This window comes from Myotis lucifugus, unplaced genomic scaffold (assembly GCF_000147115.1).
Source record: "Myotis lucifugus unplaced genomic scaffold, Myoluc2.0 scaffold_0, whole genome shotgun sequence".
Classification (NCBI taxonomy): Eukaryota; Metazoa; Chordata; class Mammalia; order Chiroptera; family Vespertilionidae; genus Myotis; species Myotis lucifugus.
In genome coordinates this window covers 33,623,008-33,650,516 of record NW_005871048.1, presented here as the reverse complement: position 1 = coordinate 33,650,516, position 27,509 = coordinate 33,623,008, and the positions used below count along the sequence as shown (strand labels likewise).

At 36.0% G+C, this 27,509-nt stretch overlaps 1 protein-coding gene across 2 annotated transcripts in view; it reads left to right on the top strand.

The window, feature by feature from the left end:
* Window positions 1–27,509, top strand: part of XRCC4 (X-ray repair cross complementing 4) — a 181,749-nt gene that overhangs the window by 93,403 nt on the left and 60,837 nt on the right. The window lies entirely within an intron of this gene.

The following is a 27,509-nucleotide window of genomic DNA, read 5'->3' as shown; positions in this document are numbered from 1 at the left end:
CAAATCGACCGAACGGTGGAATGACCGGTTGCTATGACATGCACTGACCACCAGGGGGCAGCCGCTTGACACAGGAGCTACCCCCTGGTGGTTAGTGCACTCCCCAAGGGGGAGCGCCACTCAGCCAGAAGCCGGGCTCACAACTGGTGAGCACAGTAGTGGTGGCGGGAGCCTCTCCCAGCTCTGCAGAAGGCAGACATCCTCCAAGGGGTCCCGGACTGCGAGAGGGCACAGGCTGGGCTGAGGGACTCTCCCCCCCAAGTGCACAAATGTCATGCATCGGGCCTCTAGTTTGTATATAAAGTCTCCAGAAAGATATTCAGCATCATCAGATTAAACAAATAGACACCTTGGGGAGAAAATTCCAGAATGTACATATTTCTATTGAGGTCTTCCTTCTATATTTTTTCAAATTGAGATATAATTGACATGTAACATTGTGTAAGTTTAAGGTATACAAATGTGTTGAGAATAATGACAATAGAATTCCTTAGCAACTTTGAAGTTTATAATACAGTATTGTTGACTATAATCACTATACTGTGCATTAGTTTCCAGAATTTATTTATCTACTAGTTGCAAGTTTGTATGGTTAAACAACATTTCCTCAATTTCTCTCCTCTCCAACCTCGGTTAGTCAACATTCTATCCTCTTTTTTAACAAATTTGACTTTTTAAAATTCCACATATTAATGATAGCATACGATATTTGTCTTTCTTTGTCCGACTCTGTATATTAATTTTTTCAGATTTTGACTTAGTGTTATTTACTAGAGAACTCTCAAATATACCAATGGTTGTTAGCACATCTATGATAATTTCTCTATACCCCATTGCTAAAATATAACTGATAGAACCTCCTAAGCAATTATTTCTGCATCTTTATTTATTATTAGACAGACAAAAATAATCTATAATAAAAAAAGCTTAATATGCCAATTAGACCGGACAGCCAAACGACCTTCTGGATGTCATTCCAGATGAAATGGCAGGGGGGCCGAGGCAGAGGTGGTTAGGGGCGATCAGGCAGGCAGGTGAGCAGTTAGGGGCAATCAGGCTGGCAAGCAAGCGGTTAGGGGTGATCAGGCAGGCAGGCAAATGGTTAGGGGTGATCAGGCAGGCAAGCAAGCGGTTAGGGGTGATCAGGTAGGCAGGCGAGTGGTTGGGGTGATCAGGCAGGCAGGCTAGCGGTTAGTAGTCAGCAGCCCCGGATTGCGAGAGGGATGTTCAACAACCTGTTTAAACAGGCAGTTGGACATCTCCCGAGGGGTCCTGGATTGCGAGAGGATGCAGGCCGGGCTGAGGGACACCCCTGCCCCGTGCACAAATTTTGTGCACTGGGCCTCTAGTTCTATTAATGATATTTGTCTCTGGCTATGGATGAATCAGGAGGTTGGCAAAACCTCTCCTCCAAAAAGAAACAAGATAAAAAAGAGAAACAAACATTTCAGTGTTCTAGAAATGGGCAAAAGGCAAATAACAATATGAAGTGTTTATGCTTGAAAAATTTCTGAAATTCAGGTAAAAAATGGGTCTGTGTAGTACTTGCCTAGGGCTGCCCCCATTGTTATCCCCCAGACCCCCATTCCCTCAGCTCGGTCTGTATGGAAGTTTTATCAAGACCTGGGAGACCATGAAGACTGGCAACTGTTATGCCTGGACCAAAGAGAGCTCACTCATTTATCAGTGGAAGTGATACCTACATCTAGCAGTGTTATTGGTGGAAGTAATGATCTTGGATACAGTTGCTAAGTGGTTTGGACCAATGGATGTTCTAACCTGAGGTTAGCCTGCTATGTGGCTACATTTGTACCATCTTGCTTCAAGCATCTATGACTAGGATTTTACAGATATGATGACGACATAAATAGTCATCTATATGCTGTTTCAATGGGTAATACATATATAAGAAAAATTATGTTGTCACATATTTAACTTAAACAAATTTTTTCTTTTGTGCATAACTTGTCAGAGTCTTTACTATGCTATTGTGCATAGTGATGAAGGGTGTAATGTACTGTGAAACATTTCTCAAGATTATATGACCTTAGGAACGTTTTCATGGATGTTATTATTTCATGCAACCCATGTGAGAAATCTTGTTTTCGATTATTTCAACTTGTATATAAATGAGGTGAAAAAGGGGGAAGTGTTTAAAAAAGGAAATATTTTCCCAGTGCAGTGTCTGTATGTCCCTGTTTTAAGAGAAGATTCACTAAATAGGAAGAGGATATAATCAAGGATATATTCTCAAAGTATAGCATGAACCCATGAAAATAAAGTTAAATTTCAAAGCATAGAGTGACTTGCAGGAATTCTGGGAATAGATTAAAATGATATTTTTACCATTGTTGTGGTCAGAGGACTGGTCTGAGAATGGACTTAGGACAAATGTTTGTTGATATAATTAATAGTGATAGTTGAAAGAAACACTACACAAATGCTGCTTAATTTGGCCTATCTCACAGTGAGTTCTTAACCTCTGGTTCATGAAGCATGTTCAATGAGGGCATCATAGAGCCCTTCAGAATTATGCATGCATGTATTAGTTTGCTAAGACTTCTATAACAAAGAACCACAAACTTGGTGGCTTAAACACAGAAATATATTGTCTCGTGAGCTAGAAGTCTGAACTCAGGGTGTCATCAAGATTGATTCCTTCTGAGGGCCATGAGGGAAGGATCTATTCCAGGCCTCTCTCCTAGGCTTATCACTGGACATCTTATCGGTGTTCAGATTTCCTCTTTTTATAAGGAGTAGGGCCCACATAAATGACCTCGTTATTTGATTACCTCTGTAAATACTCTGTCTCCAAACAAGGTCACATTCTGAGGTACTGGTGATTAGGACTCCAAAATACATTTTGGGGGAATACAATTCATCCCATAACAGTGGAAATGTACATTTTCAAAAGAGACCATGTTCCAAAAAATATTCAAAGCCATTGATCTTGGAGAATAGTGTTGAACCCAAAAAGATAGAATAACACTTGTTAAAAGAAAATTGAAACTTACAATAAATGACAAGATGAGAAGAGAAAATAGTGTTCAAACAGAAGCTGAGTCACCTCTGTCAGTACATTGGACTGGAGGTTTGTCTAGAACTGTATTGTTCAGTAAGGTAGCCACTAGCTATTGAACAATGGAAATGTGGCTAGTATAAATTGAAATGTTCTGTGATTATAAACAACACATTGGATTTCAAAAATTTAGTGTAAAAAAGAATGTTATATATCTAATACATTTCTATATTAATTATACATTGAAATAATATTTGCATATATTTAGTAAATATATTACTAATGTTAACTTCATTATTATTGTAGTTTTGAAATACCTTTCAAAAAAAAGCTGTTTATTCACAGCTTTACCTTTACCTTGTTCTTTATTCCTTTTTGCATTATGTGTAGTCATTGGAGGTTATTTTCCTTTATCCTAGAGAACTTTCTTTAATATACCTCTTAGTGCACAGTTAGCTTTCAATAAATTCTCTTGGTTTTAGTTTTGTGAAAGCTTGCAGTTTTGAAAGGAATTTTGCTGGTTTATAAGTTAACAGTTGTTCTTTCAGCACTTTGAAGATGTTACTCCATTGTCTTCTGGTTTTTTTGTTCCTATTAATGAGTTATCTCTTAGTCATAATGATGCTCCTATGAAATTAATGTCTATTTATTCTTGCTAATTTTATACTATCACTTTGGTGTTTAGCAGCTTTTGTCTGATGTTTCAAAATGTGTGTGTGTGTGTGTGTGTGTGCGTGTGTGTGTTTCCTGCTTGGGATTTATAGAGCTTTCTGAATTGGTGGCTTGAAATCTTTAGTCAGTTTTAGAAAATTATTGGCCAGTAGTTTTTCAAATATTGATTCTATCCTGTTCTTTCTCTTCTCCCTTTCTGGGAATTCAATTACACTAATATTAGACTTTTCCATATGTTAGAGTTTTCACTATGTTCCATACATTCCTTATGGTCTTTTCCATAATTTCAATTTTTTTAGCTTTGTGTGCTCCGGCTGGTATTTTTTCAACTGATCCACTTTGTTTATTGAAATTACCAATCTGTTGGTTTGGTCCTTACTCATTTTCCTTGTATATGATGAGACAATTAGGCATGCATATTAATCTACTTTGAAGGTATGTTTCCCTTGGTGGTTGGCTGCTTGAAGGTGGTGGTCTCTTATAGCACCTGATTTATTCAGTGTCTTGCAAATCAAAGGAATGCGATAATTAAAATAATTAATTAGTGAATTTGACTTATGTGTATGCTTCATATTGATTTACTGATGGCAGATGTATGTACGGTATTTTGAAAGTGTTTTTACCCCATTCATGACACATTTCAAATATAAAAGTGCCCAAAGTAGTATTAAAGCAGATGTAGTAACTGAATTTAATCACTCCAAAGGGTGATTAAAATCAACAGAAACAACTCCAGAATTTAAATAATATAGTTTATTCTTTCCATGTATTTTGATATGGTACATCACTGCTCATCATTGAGATGGGTGTTATGGCCTTACAAGGGAATTGAGAATAGTGGAACAGTATGAATGGGAACGTTTTAAGAACTTATTCTGTGAGCTGGACTTGAGATATGAGGCTTTGACATATAACATGATACTCCCAGGCATTATGATGGCAAACACTGTGATGACGGTAAGATGCATTAACTGAGATTATACACGTCCAGCCTGAGCTCTTTCTTCAGTACATCACTTTGGTGACAAAAAGATTTTTAAAACTGCTGGGACCAGTAGAGGTGACAGTGTTGATGGCAAATCAGTAATGATCTATTGGTAACTCAAAGACGAGTGATGGGTTTGGAAGAAGATGCTGGATGCACTGCTTTCAATATATTTCCAATAGTTTTTATTTGGAAAAATTATTGTTAAAATTAAATACCAATAGGAAGATAAATTGGGCTAGAGAAGTATCTTCTAAGAAATTATGTTTATTCCATTAAAACTGTATTCCAGGAGACAAATGTTAAAATATTCCTGAGTTTTATTAATAAATAAGTTTGCAAAACACTGTGTGAATAAAAATTAAACATTTTCTTTACTTCTAAATTGTTCAGTCTTTAATATGGCAATTAGTATGCATTTTTTATCTTATTAAATAATGACTACAGCATGCACCATTTTCCACAGTTCAACATTTGCATTATTAGAAAGTTAATTTATTTCCAACAGAATGTGAGATTATTGAAAATTAAATAAAGTGTATAACAATATTTGATATACTTTTTAATTTGCCATTCTATACTCAAATTAATTTTGTCAATATAAAATTCAGTCTTTAATAAACAATGTTTACTAAAATAGAACTTCCTTACATTTCTCTGTGCATTTATCATTTCCTTATTCACTTTTATTGGTTATTATATTTCATAGAGATATTTATAGCATACTTGATTTGGAAGTATAAAATTATGAAGTTGGGTAAGAAAGATTACATTTTAAAATAAAAATTTTAATAATGTCAATTTTTAGAGATTTAAAAAATATTGAATAGATTTAGTTTACCTGACAAAACTCAGACCACTTTATTTTTAAAAAAATATTTTTATTAAATTTTAGAGAGAAAGGGAGAGGGATAAAGAGATAGAAACATCAATGGGAGAAACATTGATCAGCTGCCTCCTGCATGCCCCCTACTGGACATCAAGCCTGCAACCCAGGCATATGCCCTAATGGAGAATCAACCAGTGACCTCTTGGTTCCTGGGTTGATGCTCAACCACTGAGCCACACCAGATGGGCCAGGACACTTTCTTTAGTAAACAACACAAACTTCACAGGCTATTTAATGTGATTTTTCTCTTTAGAAATTCTGAAGGTTTCTTTTCATGATTTTTCAACTGCAAATCAAGCCTGCATAGGAGCTCTTTCTCTGCTATAGTCTCTTAACAGCTTCCAAAGTCAAATACTAGGTATTAAAACTTGATGTAATTTCCATTACAAAGGAGGACAGAAACAATGAATCATTTCTTTTAAAAATGTAATTGCTTTATAAATGACAACCTTTTTAAAAATACTTTATTTTAGACCCAAAGCTAAACAAAACAAACAAAAAATAGCATCTAATAGTTATATGGAGAACCTCTCATAGACATGCTGTCAGTTAGAAAGTCTGTTTTCAATGCCAAGTACTTACAGCTCATGTTACAAAGAGTGTGATTGACAGGTCAGAATACCATTGGCATTCTCATTGTAACTCAAAATAAGAAGCGTGTTGCTTTAGAAACATAAAACAAAGATGCCATCATTTTATTAGCATCTTTCTATTTCTTGACTTCATGTTTAGTTAGGAAGAAATTTTTTTTAAATGTAAATACTTTAAGAACTAATCTATGTTTTCAAAGAGAAGGATAATTTGACATCTCTTGAATCACCATCTCATGTAATTCTGAAGAGGAAAATTTACCTTCTTATAAGAATTCCTTTATGCTTAGAATTGCTTTTGTATTATATATGCTTGTTTAAATATCACATTAAATTGTAACAACCCACATGTTTTAGATGCTCCCACATTCTAATGCTGCTTTCTTATTTGTAGGTCGGCATCATAAAAATAAAATAGTGTTTGTGAGAGGCATAGCCTATTTTAATGGAAAAGATTTATATTGTGAGCTGAGAGCTCATGTCTGATCTTCCCTTAATTATTGTGGATCAGGATACCCTTCCTGAACCTCTACAACAAGCAGGGATTCTGAAGCCATATAGTAACAATATATATGAAAGTATTTGCACTCTGTAGAGCACATGGACTAGTATTTTTCTAATCAATGTTATTCTTTTAAGGAGTTTATAGATTCCAAATAAATTTGTAGATACCATTCTTTGTTTTCCATACTCTTTGTTCTCTATTCTAAAAGGAAGTTGAGTTGATTTTGTATTATTTTTGCATCACCTAGCACAGTGCCTTGCACACAGTACACAGTAGGATTTTTAACACTTGTTCATTAAGTGGTGAATGAATTCTTCACAGTATAATTAAATATATTTAGATGAACACAATAAATGCAGTTTAATTGGATTATTTTAAATTCATTTTCCTGCCATGTTGTTTAAATACCATTAGTAAAATGTGGACAAATTTGGACTTTCATTGTTATTATCTGGCATAAAATCAGGACTGACTCAGTGTTTATTTTAGCATCATAATATTGTTAAACAAAGCCCTGCAGTTATGACTTTTATTTGGCTCAATTTCCTACCTATTTCAGAAGGATAAATTATGGTTTATACTAGTTGTTTTTCTCTAAGCTTCATAACACTTATTTAAACTTTGTGTTACATCCAAATTAGCCTAAAAGACTCCATTCATTCTCTGTTCTTTGGCTGGCGTGCCACTTACTTACAGATTCATTGACTATGATTGATTATAAACTGCCTGTGAGACCCACTTACACGGATTCGTCATTTGTTAAAGTTTAAATGAGTCACAATTCCCTCTGCTATTGGACTTTACAACGTGCAATAAGGTGTTTTTAATGACTTTCTTTGCAAAATATACTCCTTTCATCTGCAGGTCAGCCCAGTTTAAATCTCTGTTTTGTTGGACACTACCCCAAAATAAAACTTTTATTCCTCATTATTCTTTTTGTTCCATGAAACCATATTCTAAAATATTTTAAAAGCCAGAGTGCAAACTAATTATGCCACCATAAAATATTTTCACAAACATAAACAGTTACAATATTCTACATCAACCAATTCACCAAAATCACCTTTTACATTTAGTGCAGTTCTCATAAATTAAAAAATGCACAACAAATGCCACTGATGTAGTTAGTTGTGTATTTGCCTGATTGTGAGCTCCTATAGAAAAGGGATAAAACCACGGTTTATACTCTTGCATCCCAGAATCAGCACTTAATGGGTAGCCAACATTTTTTGGTTAGATTGAATTGTCTTAATACTTCTGTACAAGATCTACGAAAAACCTTACTAGGGAGTGCTCCACAGAGGTCTTTAGTAGAACTGTGGCCTAAAGTTAAAAACCAGGAGCAGAAGCTGAGCTGTCAGGTAATTCTCAGGGTGAAAGACCAGGCATTAGAGCATTAGGACTTTCATCTGAAATGACTTGTTCAGTTTGGGGTTAAGATTTGAATTTGTGGAGTTTTGTCCAAATCCATCTAGATAACCTCTTATCCCCCTTTCAAAACAATGTCTACAATAGGATGCCTAGGATTATTGTAATCAAGTCTTGTTCAATAGATAGAGGCAAAGAAGCATCGAACAGACTGTCAAACTACAGTGGGAAGGTAGGGGAGAGTTGCGGGGGTAAGAGATCAACCCAAAGACTTGTATGCATGCATATAAGCACGATCAACAAAAGCAAGACACTGGGGGGGGGGGGGAGGGCAAGTGCCGGTGGGGTAGGGGAGGCCGGGGGGAGGTCAATGGGGGGGGGGGGGGGGAAGGAGACATATGTACTACTATTTGTAATACCTTAAACAATAAAATAAAATTTTTTTAAAAAAGGAACAAGGTGGTTGAATCTGCTAAGTTTCTGGTCAAAAAGGAAAGTAAACTAACATTAATTTTGTGCTGCTCTGTATGGGATGCTGGGCTAGGTGCTTTACATAATTTATTTAATCTTGACCACGATCAATGTCAGGCCTTATAGCTCTCAATTTCAGAGAGGTTAAGTAATTTGTCCAAGGTTCTGCAATGAGTAAGTGAAATAGCCAACATTTGAACTCACTTGTGACTGATAACAAAGCCTGTCCTACATAATTAGGCACTGTTATTTAGGCTCTTTTACTATCAAATAATAACTGGATTTGATTGTTAAACAAATCTTAACTCTTTTATGGGGGTGAACTGACCAGATTTAATGTAAAGAATATTGAAGTAAAAAAATGATATCGTCGCCCTAGCTGGTTTGGCTCAGTGGATAGAGTGTCGGCCTGTGGATTGTAGGGTCCCAGGTTTGATTCCAGTCAAGGGCATATGCCCAGGTTGTGGGCTCAATCCCCAGTAGGGGCATGCAGGAGGCAGCCTATCAATGATTCTCTCTCATCATTGATGTTTCTATCTATCTATGTATGTATGTATGTATCTATCTATCTATCTATCATATATATATATATATATATATGTGTGTGTGTGTGTGTGTGTGTGTGTGTGTGTGTGTGTATATTTTAAAGAACTAAAAAACAAAGATATTGTCATTTAGTATCTGGAAAATAAAAAGTTACTGAGACATCATTTAAAAACTTAATTAGATGTACAGAAAAGGCCAATCTGCAAAGAACCCTTCATAGTTTAATAAGTTTGTTGTCAATATAAATTCTACTTAGTTCTTAAACTTTGAGTTGGATAACCACGTGTTCCTATGTCTGTCTGTACAGTAAGCAAATGGAAGTACCCAGGTGTTTCTGATTTTCTTTGGAAGTGAATCCAGAGAGAGAAGAGCCTCCTCTGCTCTTTCTCATCCTCAGATTCTGAGGAGATTACTATCCTATATAATAAAAGCGTAGTATGCAAATTGTTCCTTTGACCTGGAGTTCGTCCGGGAGTTTGACCAGGGGGCAGGGCCGGCCGGGGAAAGGGAGGGAGGCCCCGGCCGGCAGCCGCTAGGGACCCTATCAGTGCGCGTACCAGTGCACGAATTTCATGCACTCGGCCTCTAGTAGTTAATAATTGATATCCCTTTTGAAGCATCAATTTGGTATACTGTAATGTAGTTTATCTTTTGCTTACTGACTGACTTTTTAGGGAGAACTTATCCTTTCCCAGGAAAGGACAGCTGTCTCTTGCATTTGTGTATTATCCAGAAACCTTTACTTCCTAGAACTTCTGTTAAATTGTGATATATGCCACAATTGTTGACAGCACTATGGAAACCTAGGTTTCAGCTGTAGTTACCAATATCTTAGTTCTCTGATCAAGGCATTTTTTGCTAACTTCTCTGCATCTAATTTTTCTCATCTATAAAATTTAAGGAGAAAATTAAATAACCACAAATTCAATCAGTTTTCTAATGCATTTAAAGTCTACTGTTTGTTCTTTAATGAGGTCAGGGAAAGTGTGCCAGGAGGTAACTCTAATGCTATTTGGTAGAAGGGTGTTCCTAAGTTTTCTTCTATCTATTGCCATCAGAATAATTCTGAAAGGAACTATACCAGTGGTTCACTGATTAAATCATAGCTTAATTTTCCTCCATCTGATTTTTGGGCAGCCCTATGGTATTTGATAATTCTGCCTATTGAACGTATAACTAGAAGTGCAGTCAAGAAGAAACTTACAATGGTTATAAAATTGATCATCCTGGGCAATAACATTTCTCCTGTCTCCAGGAAAATGTTTGGTTCACCTTATTTGTATTGCTAAGGGGGCACTATATTAATGGAAATTATATAGTTTTAAAAATATTTAAATTTAAGCCTCTTTAAATATAATTTTTGTATTATATATTAATTATCATTTGATATTATTATTATACTAGAGGCCCAATGCACGAAATTCGTGCAAGTGGCTCAGCCCTGGCAGCCCTTGGCCCTGGCAGCCTGGCTGCCTCATGGCCCCACCCACTGGTCATTCCCAAAGGTCATTCTGCCATCCGGTCTAATTAGCATATTAGCTCTTTATTATATAGGATATAATCCTATCTAATAATAGACAAACATGGTAATTGACCGTACCTTCGCTACACCTCCCATTGGCTAATCAGCGAGATATGCAAATTAACCCAACCAAGATGGCGGCCGGCAGCCACACAGCTGAAGCGAGCAGGAGGCTTGCTTGCTCCAGTGATGGAGGAAGCCAAGGTTCCTCGCCTGTCGCGGCCTGGCTCTGAGCTCAGAAAGCAACAAAGTTTCAATTATAGAAGCTAAACAAACCTCAGATACCTGCTTTCAGCAGGCTGCGGCCACAGAGCTGGAGCGAGCAGGAGCCCGGCTCTCAGCTCTAGTGACGGCAACAAAGTTTCAATTATAGAAGGTAAATAAATCCCAGAATAAAAAAGAAAAAAAGGAGAGGCTGGGAGCTTCAGTCGCCGGCCAGCCTGAAAACGGCCCTCAGCCCCTCACCCAGACTGGCCAGGCACCCCAGTGGGGACCCCCACCCTAAAGGGGGTGTGGCCAGCCTGAAAACAGCCATCAGCCCCTCATCCAGGCTGGCCAGGCACCCCAGTGGGGACCCCCACCCTGAAGGGGGTGTGACCAGCTGCAAACAGCCATCAGCCCCTCACCCAGGCTGGCCAGGCACCCAAGCGGGACCCCCACCCTGGTCCAGGACACCCTTCAGGGCAAACCAGCCGGCCCCCACCCATGCACCAGGCCTCTATCCTATATAGTAAAAGGGTAATATGCAAACTGACCCTAACAGCAGAAGGACTGGGCATGACTGGTCACTATGACACACACTGACCACCAGGGGGCAAACGCTCAATGCAGGAGCTGCCCTCTGGTGGTCAGTGAGCTCCCACATCGGGGAGCTCTGCTCAGCCACAAGCCAGGCTGATGGCTGCCAGTACAGTGGTGGTGGTGGGAGCCTCTCCTGCCTCCTCAGCAGCACTAACGATGTCAGACTGCAGCTTAGGTCTGCTCCCCGCTGGCAAGTGGACATCCCCCGAGGCTGCCGGGCTGCCAGAGGGATGTCTGATTGCCAGCTTAGGGCCAATCCCCCAGGGAGCAGGCCTAAACCAGGAGGTGGTCATCCCCCGAGGGGTCCCAGACTGCGAGAGGGCACAGGCCGGGCTGAGGGACACCTCCCCCCCCCCCCAAGTGCACAAATTTTTGTGCACCGGGCCTCTAGTGTAATATAATACCTGTCATACTCAATAAAAATTAGCTGAATATAGCATTTTTATTATTACTATTAGTGGTGGTGGTGGTGGTGATGGTAAGAGTACTACTGTTAAATGCAAATAAATATTACTCTTTTACTTAAATTTTCAGAAATATTTTAAAATATGCTAATAGTATTCATTCTAGTAATTCACATATTTTAAAAATATTCCTGGAATTTAATCTTAGTAAAATTTGATAAGAGATTTATAAAGAAATATAGTGGTGGCTTTCAGTAAATAAGATCTTGTCTGATGAACAAGGGCTTTTTGATTTGGGGATGGGATTTACCAGGCTTCAGAGAAATGTGAGTTGGTAGGCTAAACAATGAGCCTTCGTACCCCCAGCCACTTTCAAAATTGGACAAAGCTGCTGTGCTCTAGTAATTCTTTTCATGCTTATTTGGGTCAATAGATGTTACCAAATGCTCACAAAGCTCTTTCTTTAGTAAAGTGTAATTTTCATCTTTATTTTAAATAACAAAAATAAACATTAAAGAATGAGGTAGAAAAATGTAATAATAAATACTATTAGACACACAGTGTTCGTCTATGTGTATACATGATGAATAAGAGAGAATTATATTTGCAAAGTGGTTTTGATGAAGTTGAAATTTTATTTTTCCATGAATCAATTTAGTTTTGTCAATGAAAAAAGCTTAGGTCATACCTTTTAGTTATATGGTTCTCAGATTCATAAGTAATAAAAAAATTAAACCATTTTATCAGGATTGTAAAAGTTTTCAAGATACAGACTTTTTAAAGTGTAAGGAATTAGGCAAAATAGGGTTAACTTTTTCCTTAAGAAATGGTTAGTTGCTAGGAGACGACAAATAGATGTAGATGTCAAAGCTCATAAGTAGACTGATATCTCTTTAGAAAAGATGTTTAATTCCTGCTCACACTAGACTATGCCATTAATAATTCATGGCCTAATGATTCTATTTGCATGAATTTTAAATTTTGTTGGGAAGAATACAAATGATTGGACTGTGGAAGAGAATCATGTGTTAAAAAGCATCAAATTAATTTATTTACTCCAGTATTTGTTAAGTGCCTGTTAGGTGTTGGGCCTGATACCTGGTTCCAGGGTTCACATATTAAATAGCTTTTTCTTTTAGGAATTCATCCTGTATTTGAGGAAAGAAATAGCTAAACATTTAATTTCAGTGCAAAGTAGCAAGTGTATGAAATGGAAGTTACTCAATATATGTTCAGTGAATGAACAATGAATGAATGAAATGTAAAATGCTATGTAAGTGAGATGAAGGTAAAAACTGAAGGAATGACTGAATCCATCTGAGACTTATACACAGAGTTGGTGATGTTTGAACTGTAAATTAAAGAGTCAGTAGAAGAGCTACAGAGTGAGCAGGCCAAGAAGGAAGCACAGAGCATTCCAGGTAGAGAGAATAACATGTGCAAAGGCATGAAGGTATTTTTTAAAAAAGAGTAAAAGAATAGGAAGGGAGGCAGCATGGTGAGACATGAGCTGGATAGGGAGTGATACAATTGCATTAATCTTTTAGGAAGATAAAGGTCATTAGAGTGTGGAGGATGGACCAGAAAGAGGAACCCAGAAGGCAGCAATGAATTAAAAGAATATTGAATTAAAACACGAGAAAATAGTGTCTTCTGAGATGGAGAGGGGAGAAACTGAGAGCTATTTAGATCTAGAGTTAACAGAACTTGATTAAGAACTAGAACTAGAGTTAACAGAACTTGATGATTTATTCCACATGAATGGGGGCATTCTGACTTTTTAGGTTCCTATCTTAAACTAGTAGATAGATGGTAAGACTAGTAATCAAACTAATGATTTAAAATTTTTCACATATGAATTTGTGCTTTGGGGACCTCAGATTTTTAAAAAATCCCATAAACAGTTGGAATTCTATCCAGAGCTAAGAAAGCACACTAGGGTAGATTCTGTCACAGTTAACAGCAGCGTAAGTTGGCAAGGTCACCAAGGAGAGCCAGTACTGTGAGATACTGAGAGTCCTTACACATGTCCCTAAGGGCCCTGTCAGAAAAAACAAAGATTATTTTTGAGGGGTTTCTAAGGTAACTCAAAATAGGTAATACAGGTGTGTGAACAGCAGTATGTATATTTAATTGGTATCTAGTGACTGTCCGACAGGACTTTCAAAGAGTGATTTATGTTAAAAAAAATCAACAATACAAAGTAAATAAAGAAAATAAAATTTTGAGTCGTTAGATTTTTAAATTAATGCATTTGTTAAATAATTGCACTCATATTATTTATTTTAAAATCCAAGGAGTACAACATAAGTTTACATGAATCTGTTTCTTTTGTAATGAATATAGTGTATTGAAATAATTCTGTTAAATAGAATAATAACCAGTCCCAGTTCATGGATCTTTATTTTTTTCATCTCAGAAGAAGCCTTTCTTTTTAAAAAATGCTTTATTATTCTACAGTAAGGTTTTCACATTTTTTACTGAGCCTTACAGTAATATATTTCACATTTCAATGAGCATACACATTTGCATGTGTGTGTAAAACTGGCATACATTTTATGAAATACTACCTACCCTAGTTTATATCTCATGAATATTCTCTAAGACTTTTATTTTTTTAAATCTGGTTACCATCTTCTTAACTTATTTTATAACTGAGTAATGGGTCACGCCTGCAGTTTGAAAAACTCTGCCCCAGACATTATTTGATACCCCTAATGTTTCAGTGTTTTGCCTTATTGATGCTTATTTTCTCACCTTCACTAACTCTCTTCTATGAAATTGTAAACAGGTCTGATTCTCATTTATCTTAAAAAATAAAAAAACTCTATCTTGCTTGCTCCACTCATTCTTAAAATTATTATTGAATCTAACCTTAATTTTCCTCCAAATTTCTAATATGTATATAATCAACGCTTGCTACTTCAATCTTCCCATTACATTGGTCCTTTTTGCTACACTTACTCCCTTAGCAATCCATCCAAAATCAGTTTCCTTGATAATAGCAAGTACTTATATAACAGTTAATGTGCCAGACTAAGTGCTTTATAAATATTAACATATTTAAATCACAGCAAATAGGCACTGTTACTGTCCACAGTGAGATATATAGCTTGCCCAAGGATACACAGCAGGGAAACCGATATTGAAACCTAGGTATCATATATGGCTCCCTCTTAAACTGATTTCTGTAACAAAAGATTGCTATTTGTATTTTTAACCAAGACACATACACACCTACCTCTATATCTCTACTGATATATTGTTTCCATTTAAAATCAAACATCATTTTTAAAGACTGAGCTGTAATAATGTAGTAGTAGTCTAACAGTAGCAATGGTTGGTAAGTGTTCTGACTACATGCTTGTCTTACCTCAAGGGGAGAGAATGATGTTTTGATGGATGTGGTGTCATTAAAATAGTTTCACAAACGTAAGGAGATTGAGTGAGTGCTCCAGCAAAAATGAAAATATAGGAATGTATTGGTTTCCTAAGGCCACCATAGCAAAATGCCACAGCTGGGTGACCTAACAGAAATTTATTTTCTCACATTTCTGGTGGCTGGAATTCTAAAATCAAGGTGTTGGCAGATTTAGTTTTCCTGAGGCCTTTCTCTTGACTTGCTGTTGTCTGCCTTCTTGCTGTGCCCTCATATGGCCTTTTCTCTGTGTGTGCCCATCCCTGGTGTCTCTCTGTTTATAAGGATGCCACTCATTAGATTAGGGCCCACTCATATAGCCTCATTTAATCTTAATTCCCTATTTAAAGATCCTATCTCTAAACCCAGTCACATTCTGAGGAATAGTGGATGTTAGGACTTTAAGGTGAATTTTAGGGGACACAATTCAGTCCATAACAAGGATGAAAAAAGGCAACCTATTGCACATAGATACCTTGAAAAGGATTGCAGATTAATTTAATGAAAATGAGATCTAGCAAAGAGATAATCAGCAGATAGAGTATTGATCCTGAATACTGTTGTCAGCAGGATAAAGGAGGCAATAGATTAAGAAACTGGAAGCACATTTAAATGATGTAGAGAAAGGAAGGTCAAGACAGATTTGTTGACCTAACCAGCTTTCCTAGATACAAGCAGAAAATTGCCGTTCAGGGGTTTGCAAAGCTTATATCCTTGCTATGTGCCGATCACTGACGCAGTCTAAATTAATGGAGAGTGGAACAAACAACAGTGGGATGTGGCAGATGAGGGCAAGCTCTTAGAGCATATTTTTTTGAGATAATGTGTAAAGTTAAAATGTTTTTGGATTTTAAAATGTTTTTGGATTTGAAGTATGTAACTAATTTAAATACATTTTTTCTTTTTTTAATTTTATTTATTGATTGGTTTTAGAAAGAGAGAAGGAGAGAGGGAGGGGAGGAGAGGGAGAGAGACAGAGACAGAGAGAGAGAGAGAGAGAGAAGCATTGATTTGTAGTTCCACTTATTTATGCATTCATTGGTTGCTTGGTTGCTTCTTGTATGTTTCCTGACCAGGGATGGAACCCACAACCTTGGTGTATGGGGAAAACACTCTAACCAACTAAGCTACTTAGCCAGGGCCAAGATATTATTTTTCATAATTTCCACTATTTTACAATGGTGAATGTAGTAGAAAAAATGAATATAACTCTTCACATCATGCATTTGTAGTATTAGTGGTTTCTTCCTTATTATAGACCACAATTTCCTATCTTCCATGTTGAGTAATTTTTGTTATACTGTACACTGGGCATTAAGAGTTCTATATTGTCAAGAGTCTGTTATCTTCCTTTGAAGAGTGTTGAATTTAACAGTTAAACAGTTAATTTACTGGCAAATAAGCTCAGTCCTTTTTCTTGTTTTTCATGCTTAATTATGGTGGGTCCAGACGTTTTAGGGGTGTCACCGAACTCAGCATTTTCACCTTTGGACGGGTGGCATTTTACTCCACCAGACAGAAGTTCTACATCTCCATGTGTATGTAACATCAGGACTTTCTATTCGGCTCATCAGTAGCTGTTTTCTGCTGGGCCTTACGTCCTGCCCTGTGCATGTACAGTTTATTATTCATCCAGTAACTCAAAGTGACTCCTGTGGGGGGCTCAATTTTTGTGTACTGTTTTCGGTTTTCTGCCCTGCAAATTCCGACTATTTCAGTAGCTCCAAACTCTAATTTCTGCCCCTTCAATGGAGTGCAGTCATTGTGCTCTGCTTGGGTTCCATCTACCTCCTTGTGCTGAGGTCCAGGAAGTGCCATCAGTCAGAAGGACAGAGTGACCCTGGGCTCACCTCTTGTATTATCCTTATTTCAGGAAGCATAGTCCTGCACCAGCTGTTGTTCAATGTTCAAAACCAATCATTTCTTCTTGAGAAATTTAAACCATCTTAAACATGAGGTTTGATAAAATTAAATTCAGCTTTATAGAGGTTGTTTTTTGCTGAGGCTAGTTTTCTATATCCCTATTAATATATCCCTACTACTGTTTTGAAAAAATCAAACATGGCTATATATTAGCAACATAGTAAAGATAAATCACACCAGCTTGAAATATTAATGTAAACCACTTAATAAAAACCCCATCCCAAGAAGGAACAGCATGTTAAAATCACATGAGTTGAGAAAAGTGTTCTGAGAATGGTTCTGTCAACAGAAGTTTGTTTTCTTAGCTTTTTTTTTTTTTCTTTCTTAGCTTTTGATGTCTTCGGGTAACAAAGTCAACATTCTTCTGTATTTAATGAAAATAGGTTTGGAAATAGCAACAGGTGTTTTGGTAATAAAAAACTTTCATGGCTTAAATCATTAGGACACCTTGTTTTCTTTATTATAATTACTGAAACAAGAGCTTTTGAAATTAATCTGTTTCTGTATAGACTTGAAGAAGGGAGTCTAGGAAGTATCCTTATTCAATTTTGGATTTGTCATGTTTAGTGTAACAACTTAGAGTTAGTAGATTTTAAAATAATTTTTTAAAATATAAACAAAAACAGAAATGTTTAGCTACTAGAAGCCTAGGAATATAATCTTTATTGTCATCATAGAAATAACACATTAATAAATAGAAAATAAATGAGAAGTTAAATTACTTTTTGAATAATTTTTTAAATATATTTTTCATTGATTTCAGAGAGAAAGGGAGAGGGAGAGAGAGATAGAAATATCAATGATGAGAGAGAATCATCTATTGGCTGCCTCCACATGCCCACCACTGGGGACTGAGCCTGCAACCCTGGCATATGCCCTGCCCAGGAATTGAACCGTGACCTCCTGTTTCATAGGTCCATGCTCAACCACTGAGCCAGGCCAGTTGGGCTTGAATAATTTTATAACATGTTTCATGGGTGTTAAAATGTACCAATTTATTTAAATTTTCAATCTTAAAATGTTCATTTGATATCCGTATTTAAAAGGAATAATTTTTTATCTAAAAAATATGGACAGAGAAATTGTTTGAACGATATTTTAAAATAGTTCATTTGATCAGAAAAGAAGAAAATACAAATTAATATTACATGACAATTTAAAGCAGGGAGAAAGGACAAGACTTGATCATTTGCAGTTTTAGAAAAATTCTCTCAGGAATTTTGTTGGAAATGAATGAATTGGAGTTGTTTTGGCAATTTTTTAAGCTCTAACAGTAGTCTAGGCAAGATCTTATGAAAGTACAGGGTACAGAGAGTTATCAGACAGATCTCAGAACTTTTTACAAGGTGCTGATTGGATGTGAGTGGAGAGTTTTGGAAGGCATCAAAAATAATTTCAAATTTGGTTCTTGGCAAGTTAGGGGGACAGTGGCATTATGCAGGTTTGTACTTAGCCACATTGCTAAGATGGCATGCTGAAAGGGAAAGTTAGCACATTGCTAGCAACAATTGCTAACAGTGATGATGAAGCATGGTAAACAAACTTTACACATATAAGGTCTAATGTAGAGAATATACATTAATAATAAGCTGTAATTAATTTCCCAAATGTTATTCTCTTCGTCAAATCAATGCTTAAAATAATTTTGCTCTTGTTTGTCTAATTTTGAGTATCATGACAAAATAGTATACAAAATATTTGTTTTAAAAATAAAAACTTTACAAGGTTTTTATTGAAAATAAGAAATCAATAAATAAAATGAAACAGTGTAATATAAATAAAAGCCTACAGATGTTTGGAAGTGAAATTTCTAAAGAAAAACTTTCTCATTTGGGCAAGACATTTAACACAATAGTCACTTAAAAGTGCTTCAAACTGGTCTGAAAGTGCATTTCGTTTTTCTTACCGAATTCGGATAATATAATCCTTTTTGCAAAGCATAATAACTTAAATTATAGCGTTGGCATTTTTACAACAGGTGTCACTATTTGGTATAACTTTTCTAACTTAATTTTATAGACTAAAGAAAAAACTTTCACAGAAGTATTACATGATTTACTCACAGTCATCAGACAGTGATAACAGAGTCAGATGTAGGATATTTCTGTAATATTAGTTCACTTAAACATTATCTTAGTTTTTTTACCATTTGGCAAGGAATTTTTCTTAATCCTTCTTAGTGAAAGCATTGCCTTCATGACATTTGGTTTGAGAGCTAGTTGAGACAATGTGTCTAGCACTGCAGACCAGGAAATCTCCTTTCAGAAAATCATTCCACTTTTCAAGCAAAGCCTCTGAAATTTAGCCTCATATTTAGCTCTTCATAGAACCACTACAAACTGGCTTAATTATATCATAAAGGCATTAACCTTATTGTAAAGAAGTATAAAGAAGCTAAATAGAGGACTTTTTCTTGGTGTATCGAAATTATCATTCTAAGCGAAATAAACCAGTCAGAGGAAAACAGGTACCATATAATTTCACTTATATGTGGAATCTAATGAACAAAATAAACTAACAAAGTTAGACAGACTCATGGATACAGAGAACAGACTGATGGCTGTCAGAGGGGAGGGGGGTTGGGGGCTGGGTATGAAGGGTGAAGGGATTAAGCAAAGAAAGTAAAAGAAAGACTCATGGACACTGAGAACAGTAAGGTGATTGCCAGAGAGAAGGGTGGAAGAGGTAGAAGAAGGGAAAGGGGGAATAAATGGTGATGGAAGAAGACTTGACTTGGGGTGGTAAACACACAATATAATATACAGTTGATGTGTTATGGAATCATATACCTGAAACCTGCATAATTTTATGAACCAATGTCACCCCAATAAATTCAATTAAAAAAAATAGTCCAAACTTTTCTAAAAAGATTAAGCAAATGCTGGAAAAATAAAGTTAAAAGTCTGGCATGTCAAATAAACTGTCAAATTCTCTTTCTATTATTTTTCATAGAGAGGATTTGTGCCCAAGATTAGTGATTCTTATCTATCCAATTCATCATATAATTACACACCACTTCACTTTTGCCACTTCCATCCTTTTCTGATTTGACTTGCTAAACTAGTGACCTTGTCCTAGTTGTAACCAGTTAACCTAGAGTCACTGCAGATAAAATGCTTATAGTGCATTATTTTAAAAAATAAACTGAGCTCTGGTGGGGTGGCTCACTTAGTTGGAGTGTCGCCCTCTACACCAAAAAGGTTGCGGGTTCGATTTCTGGTCAGGGCATGTACCCAGGTTGTGGCTGGATCCTGGTTGGGGAGCAAAGAGGAGGCAACCAATCAATGTTTCTCTCTTACATTGATGGTTTTTTCTCTCCCTTCATCTCTCTCTCTGTAAAAATCAATAAGAAACATATCCTCGGGTGAGGATTTAAATAAATAAATAAATAAATAAATAAATAATTCCTTATATCATTTCTTTAAAAAGGTTTTATATTTTATTTATTTTTGTCCAGTGTTTACATTTATACTAGTTCAATGAAATCCTTAGCTCTGTAAAAGGCCTAGGTTTTATTAAAAGTCTACCCAAATAAAAAAGAATGAAAGTTTCAGAAACCTTCAAATCTCTATGAAGAAAACACTAAAAAAAAGTCTTAAGTTGACAGAAGACCATACCTGTAACTCAGGTACAACAATAAAAGCTTTATGTTGGCTCCAAACATTTATGACGTAGGTCACAGGCAGAGGCCCTTTTATAAAGCTGGTGAAAGCTGGAAATTGTAGCTTTGTTTTCTGAAAATGTATTAACCATTAAAACTTCTTTATAAGGTTTTTTTATTTTTAACTACAAAATTATATAAATTGGAGGCTAATTTTTCTCTTTCATAAACTGCTTTTTCCTACTAATATTTTTCTTTTAATGTTAACTAGACTGGCAACAGCAAGCATAGCTAACCAATAGTGTAGTATTTTAAGAATAATTTTAAGTGGCTATTTATTATTAACTCTATTAGTATTTAAGAATTTATATCAGTCAATCAATTAACATTTATTGCAGAAATAGTGTGTGGCAGAGATTGTGCTAGTCTGTTTTATACTAACAGTGAATAGAGCACAGTTAGTTCCTGCCATCACAGAGCTTATAAATATTACAAATATTATTACAAGTGTGGTAAGTCTACTAAGGATGTTGTAATAAATCAAGTTATAGTTAGTGTTTGATAATGGAAAAAAAAGAAACTTCACAGATTAATTTGGAAAAAACATTGAGAGATTAGAATGCTTTGTGTACCTTAGAAATTACAAATTAATTCCTTTATAAGTGCTTATGTAACTTATGGCTTTCTTGTAAACAGTGTGTCCCTCTGCCCTATCCAGTTATGAACTTCTGGAATACATAGTGGTGTCTGCTGGATAGTGCTTGACATATAATACACTCAATAAATATTTGTTGAATAAGTGAAGGAATGATAGAATCCTTAAGTTAACAGTTAATTTGGTATAACATTTTTTAAATTAAAAAATCAGATTATTTTGCAAGTATAGAACAATGCTTAATATATTCAACTTATTATTTTTTAATGCTGTATCTCTGGAGTCTGTACTTTATCTTTAGTGGTCCACCTTGCTTCTGACATTGAGAAGATTGGATTTCCACAGATGACCTCTTAGGTTACCCCAATGTCATGTTGTCATTAAGTCTGACTTCCAGCTGTTCTGGCTAAAAGAGTAGCCTGACTTTTGGAAAAGTGTAGGTACATGGATACACACACACACACACACACACACACACACACACACGCTTTTAAGTGTTCAGTGAGATGTTAATTATTGGTTTATTTTGGTGATTGCTGATTACTAGGTTAGACTATTGACCTTTTGTGTAAGGTGGTCATCAGTTATTCAGATTAGATTGTGAAAACTGGGTAGCAATTGATTACAGATTTGAAAAAGACCTATTTGATGAATGGTGAGGCAAAATAAAGTTTGCTTGTTTGGTAAGATTAGAAATTTACTACCGTAAGATAGGTCACTTTAAGATACTGCTCATTGAAGTATGGTCTTACCAACCTTATCTCAGCTCCTTTTTTTGGTTTATCTTCATGCCTGTCAGTAAGATAGACTGCAGAGACACAGGATATCCAAAGGCTTTGGTTGGGTGTTTTCTCTGGTGAAAGAAAGAATATGTTTTATGAAGTTGCACATTTACTTTGAGTAGTATTTTAAGGTTTGGATTTTTGTTTTTCCCTCATTATTTTATATCTTTTTAAGTAAAACAAAATGACTTAAGTCTTTGTGAAGTGAATAAATGAATAAAATAGCAAAAACAGTCATAGTGGATTGGCTACTCTATATTTATAACAGATGATAGATCTATGAAAATTGGTTTATTTTGAATTTCTAAAGTCATGCATTTATCTTACTTTTTTATTATTATTTTGCTTGTATATCTCTAAGAAGCTATAGAAGATAACCTAAAAGATTTTCAAATGCATCTAAGTGAATTTCAATTTAATTTTTTGTAAGGATACACATATATTGTTAATAATACTTTAATGCTGATAACAAATATTTTTGATATTATGATTTATAAAACAGTTTATCTCATTTAATCATGTCAGAAATCATGGTTAACATATAATTTTTTTGATATTTTCTTTTTTTTTTAATTTATTGAGGTGACACTGAGCAACAAAATTATACAGGTTTCAGGTGCACAGTTCCACAACACATCATCTCTATATTGTATCGTGTGTTCAACACCCCAAGTCAAGTCTCTTTCTATCACTATTTACTGCCTCCCCTACCCCCTTCCCATAATCACCACACTATTGTCCATGTCTAAGTGTTTTTTCTCTTTTGCTCAATTCCTCCACCACCCAGCCCATCCCCCAACTGTCAGCCTGCTCTCTGTTTGTGACTCTATCTCTATTTTGTTTTTTAGTTCATTTGGTTCATTAGAGTCCACATATAAGTGAAATCATATATTTTTCAGTGAGGAACTTAAAGAAATTCTGTAATATGCCAAAGGTAAGTGGCAGAATTAGAGACCCAGATCTAGTCCTGATTTGGTTTATTTCATGCACTTCATCTGGAGGTCCATAGGAATTACATTTTGATTTAAAAATATGACACACATTTGAAAATAAGAGTTCAAGTCTCCATTTTCTCATGTATAACACCATGGAGTAATGCTAGGAACATATCAAAGTATAAAGCATGCCCTCTAGCTGTAGGGTGTTTGTAATCTAATTGGAGAAACAGAAGGTATACTTACAAAGAATAACTATACGAGATAAAATGAGTGGTTCAACTATAAGCCACACAGAGAAAGGAGACATTGCTGTGGGTTAGAACTACTCGAGCTGACTGAAGTGACTGAACTGGGCTGTGCTGGGAGGGAACACTCAGTGAGCCTATAGAGGAGTAGAGGACATTCAAGACAGAGAAAGTAAGGAACAAAAAGGAAGATGTGGAACCCTGGGGCCCTTGAAATAATTTGCATATTGTGGTTAGAAGATTTGTGGGAAGTATGGCTAGAGAGGTAGGTGACCATCACATTGTAGGGGGATTTGAATGCAGGGCTAGGATCTTAGGGCTTTATTTTATAGGCATTGGAAGCACTGAAAGTTTTTTGTTTGCATATGGCCTATTGCAAACAGCATACATTTATTTTTTTCATGAACAAAGGACCTAAAGATCAGGGCCTCTTTTATTCAATAATTTAACCAAAGAGCTAAGTAGCCATTGCCATGAATAACATGCCTCAGGACATTAACTTTTTGTTTTGTTCAGGGGCTGGAGAGAGGTGTGTGTGTGTTTGAGCGGGGGGAGATGGAATGAAGTGTGGCAATCTCTCTTAGAGTTTTACAGAATTGGTGTGTCAAGCTATATGTCATATGAAGAGGGGGAAACTCCATAGAGAGGAGATAATAAGGAGACCCTGATAAAACAAATTATAAACCTGGAAAATGTCTTAAAAAATACTGAGATTGAAGGGCTTAATGGTCAGAGACTTAAGTTTACCAGGTAGTTTAACTCATGGCAGTTATGCAGGTCGCCAGCAGTTTAGCTGACAGTCATTTCCTTTGGACACTGAGAGTACCCGGGGAGCCAGCCCTCCGTCCATCCTGCCTGAACTCCGGCTGCCAAGCTCCTGCAGTTCTTCTGTCAGATGGGAAGAAGTGTGGCTTTCTGTGGAGCCACCTCTCACAATAGCAAGGCTTCTGTAAAGAGCCCCATTTTCTAGGTTCAGTGAACCTAATGAGAACTTGAAATTCATCCCACAGCTCTGCCAATGAGTGTTTCTGCTGTAGTAAGTTAATTGGCAATCATTTTTTTCTTTTGTTTTCCTTTTTTCAAAAATTCCTGGAAATGGTGCAAGACACATTGTCATGACAGAGACTGGTGAATACTAAAGACAGAATTCTGGAGGTGGAATCTCAGAAAAAGTTTCCCAGTCCATAGCAAACGTATACACTTCTGCCTAGATTTGAAAACTTCCAATTTATGTAAGGTTGTGAAATAATAATAGACATTTTGACCTCTTATAGATGTGGATCAGATCCCTTCTGTTGTATATAAAACAGCTTTGCTTGTTTGGAAACTCAGAGTCATTGTTGAAGGGATCCAATGTCAGAATAGACATAAAGCATCAGCATTGAGACCAAATGTAAGAAGAGGACTAAACATTAGCACAGGTAGAGGACAGAGGTAGGATGGGTTCAAATTTGAAGACTGTTTGCAATGAGCAATTTAATACTTAGGTACCAGGTATTGGAATAGAGCCTCTTTCTCCTGGTTTCTGGCATTGCAGGGGGTGGAGAGGAAAATATAGGATGGAACATTTTCCCTTTTATTAAAGATGATATAAATGTTATGAAATCTTTATTTTAAATTAATATGTAAATTAAGATATATTACAGCTTGCTCGTACATGTATATAATAAACTAAACGGAAAACTGCTTCCCATGGTGCAAACACAAACCAAAAAGGACATATTCAGTTTCAAAAGTAATTGGCTTGTGTGCTAGCCCCTTTCGCTCATGACAGTGGCTACAAGACTCGAAAGGGAACCTTTGTCAGGAGAATGGGAAAAAATGGTGCTATTGAACTGACTTGAAACACTTGGTTACACACAACTTGTGATTCTTTGTGGCAAATAATGGTGGACACCAAGAAATGTGAAGGGTGGGATAATGAATTATCAGGTTGTTCTCCCATCATACAGACAATTACCAACTAAATACTTACTAGCAAGTAAGCACAAAATAATTCACCACCCTGCCCTAAAGCTTAAAGAAATTTTAAGTGTCCCAATCACTCCCTCCTATAAAATGTTTATTCTGAAGGCAGGATAATGAATTATCAGGCAGTTTTCCCTGGCTTCAGGCAACGGCAATTGTCCAGAGTTCATAACTAGACACCAAACCACTTTAAGATTTAGCACAGGGCATCACCTCTAAGAGTAAACAGACCTCACAGGGTGCTTAGACCCTGTTCATGAAATGGTGGAGATGATCTCTGAAATATTTTAGCCAATCTGTATATCTAGAATGCCTTTAACTTCACTCATAAGCAGTATTCATCATGCTTGTTTTCCTGCCCTGTGTTCACCAGGCGGCTCACACATTTCTGTCACTCAGTATACTGATTAGTAAATCATCAGGTGTTGATTGAGATGCAGAGCACACAGAGCCTCTAGTAGCCTCTTTAAGAGATGGGAATTGTTATCCAAATACCAACAACTGCTTCTGGTCTGTATTTTTGAGTATCAGATGCTAGCCACACCTGGGTTATAGCTCACTTTGCCTAACATACGCATGTAAATATTGTATTTTAAAGTAAATTGTAGATGTTACAACAAATAATATAACCATATCACGTATAACACATCCTTTTGGATGCCAATGTGTAAGCCATTGTTTAGAGTTTTTGAAATGAGTGGCAGAAGTTTTGGGTGACTTTATTTTTTTTTTAATTTACCATACATTTTAATTTAAACTGAATAGTCTTTCCTCCTTGATGTCCAACATGCCATCAAATGCAGTCTTGCTCCACTTTTCAAGACTATCTATAATTGAAACTTCCTCTAACTCAGACAGTGTTGCTGGTTTTGTTCATAGACAAGCTGTACTCTGTTGATTGCTTATGTGACTGAGTAAACAATCCTAGGTGAGAGCGGACTGGGTAAGAAATCAGTAAACTGCAGTTTTCTTCCTTAGTCACATCCTAGCTTAATAAAAGTAAGGAAATCATTCAGTTTTAATGTGTTCAGAGGAATACCCTTCTTAAATTTATCCTTCTTTACTCCAAAAATATTTTTCAGGGATAATAAAAGTAATGCGCAAGAAATATAGTGGAACTTATGTGTCCTGATAACTTAAACAGCTTTGGAAACTAAAATATGCTTTGATGGGCATTCAATTAATATTTGATCAAAGACTAATTTACCCACTAGGGAGAAAAACTTTTAAGTTGTCATATGATAAATTATAAAAACAAAGGCTGTATGATTTGGGCAAGTTACTTAACTAACTTGGTTTCCTAATAAGTGAAGGTAGTAAGTACTTCAAAAAGTTAAATATTAATAAGATAACAGATATAAAACCTACAGCAAAGTAACCAGCATATGTTTTCAAAAATGGTATCTATTTTAAGAAAAATTTTTTTAAAAAGAAGAGTTTCAATAGATTGGTCAACTGTGTCCAAGTTATCTCAGGTCACTCAGAGAAGCATGACTGCACAGCGAGAACTCAGAATACAGTGTTTTCTTCTGGAATGTGATAAACTTGTGCCTTAAAATCCACTCCTTCTGCAGTACTATATACCATAAGTAATAAAAATCATGGGGGAAATTTTAAGATTTTGGCAGGCCACACAAAATCTATTGTTTTAGGTTGTTGTTAGTTCTCTAGTTACAATCCTAATAAAAATATTAACTCCATTAATTATTTAGCAACATTTGCACCCAGCATCACAGTCAGCTAACCCCTTCCATCACACTTTCTCTTAAATGGAGATGAGAGTTCTTGATGCATTTGATTCCAGTAGTTCCATCAAAATTAAGTATCTGACTCAAGATACAGGGAGAAAAGTCTTCACAGCTTGTTCAGCTGTAATTGCAGCTTAGCATAGAGCTAAACTGATGAAAAGTGTAGGATTCTTAGCTTCACTAGGCCTGCCCCTATTTATGCTAAAGCAATGGACTTGCACAAGATTTTTAGCCACTTTTCTTCAGTTTCTTACACCTCTATACATTGCTAAGTCTTTCTCTATTTGGGATGAAAGCTTGTCCCTGATCACTATAAACAATTAACATGCTAGAAAAAAAGCATATGAACTGGCAGGACATCCAAAGTTCAAATTATATTGATATTATTTACCAATAGCAAGGAGCTCTTTTTTAATAGAAATATGTATTAGAACAGAATATGCTGTGTATTAGATGAAA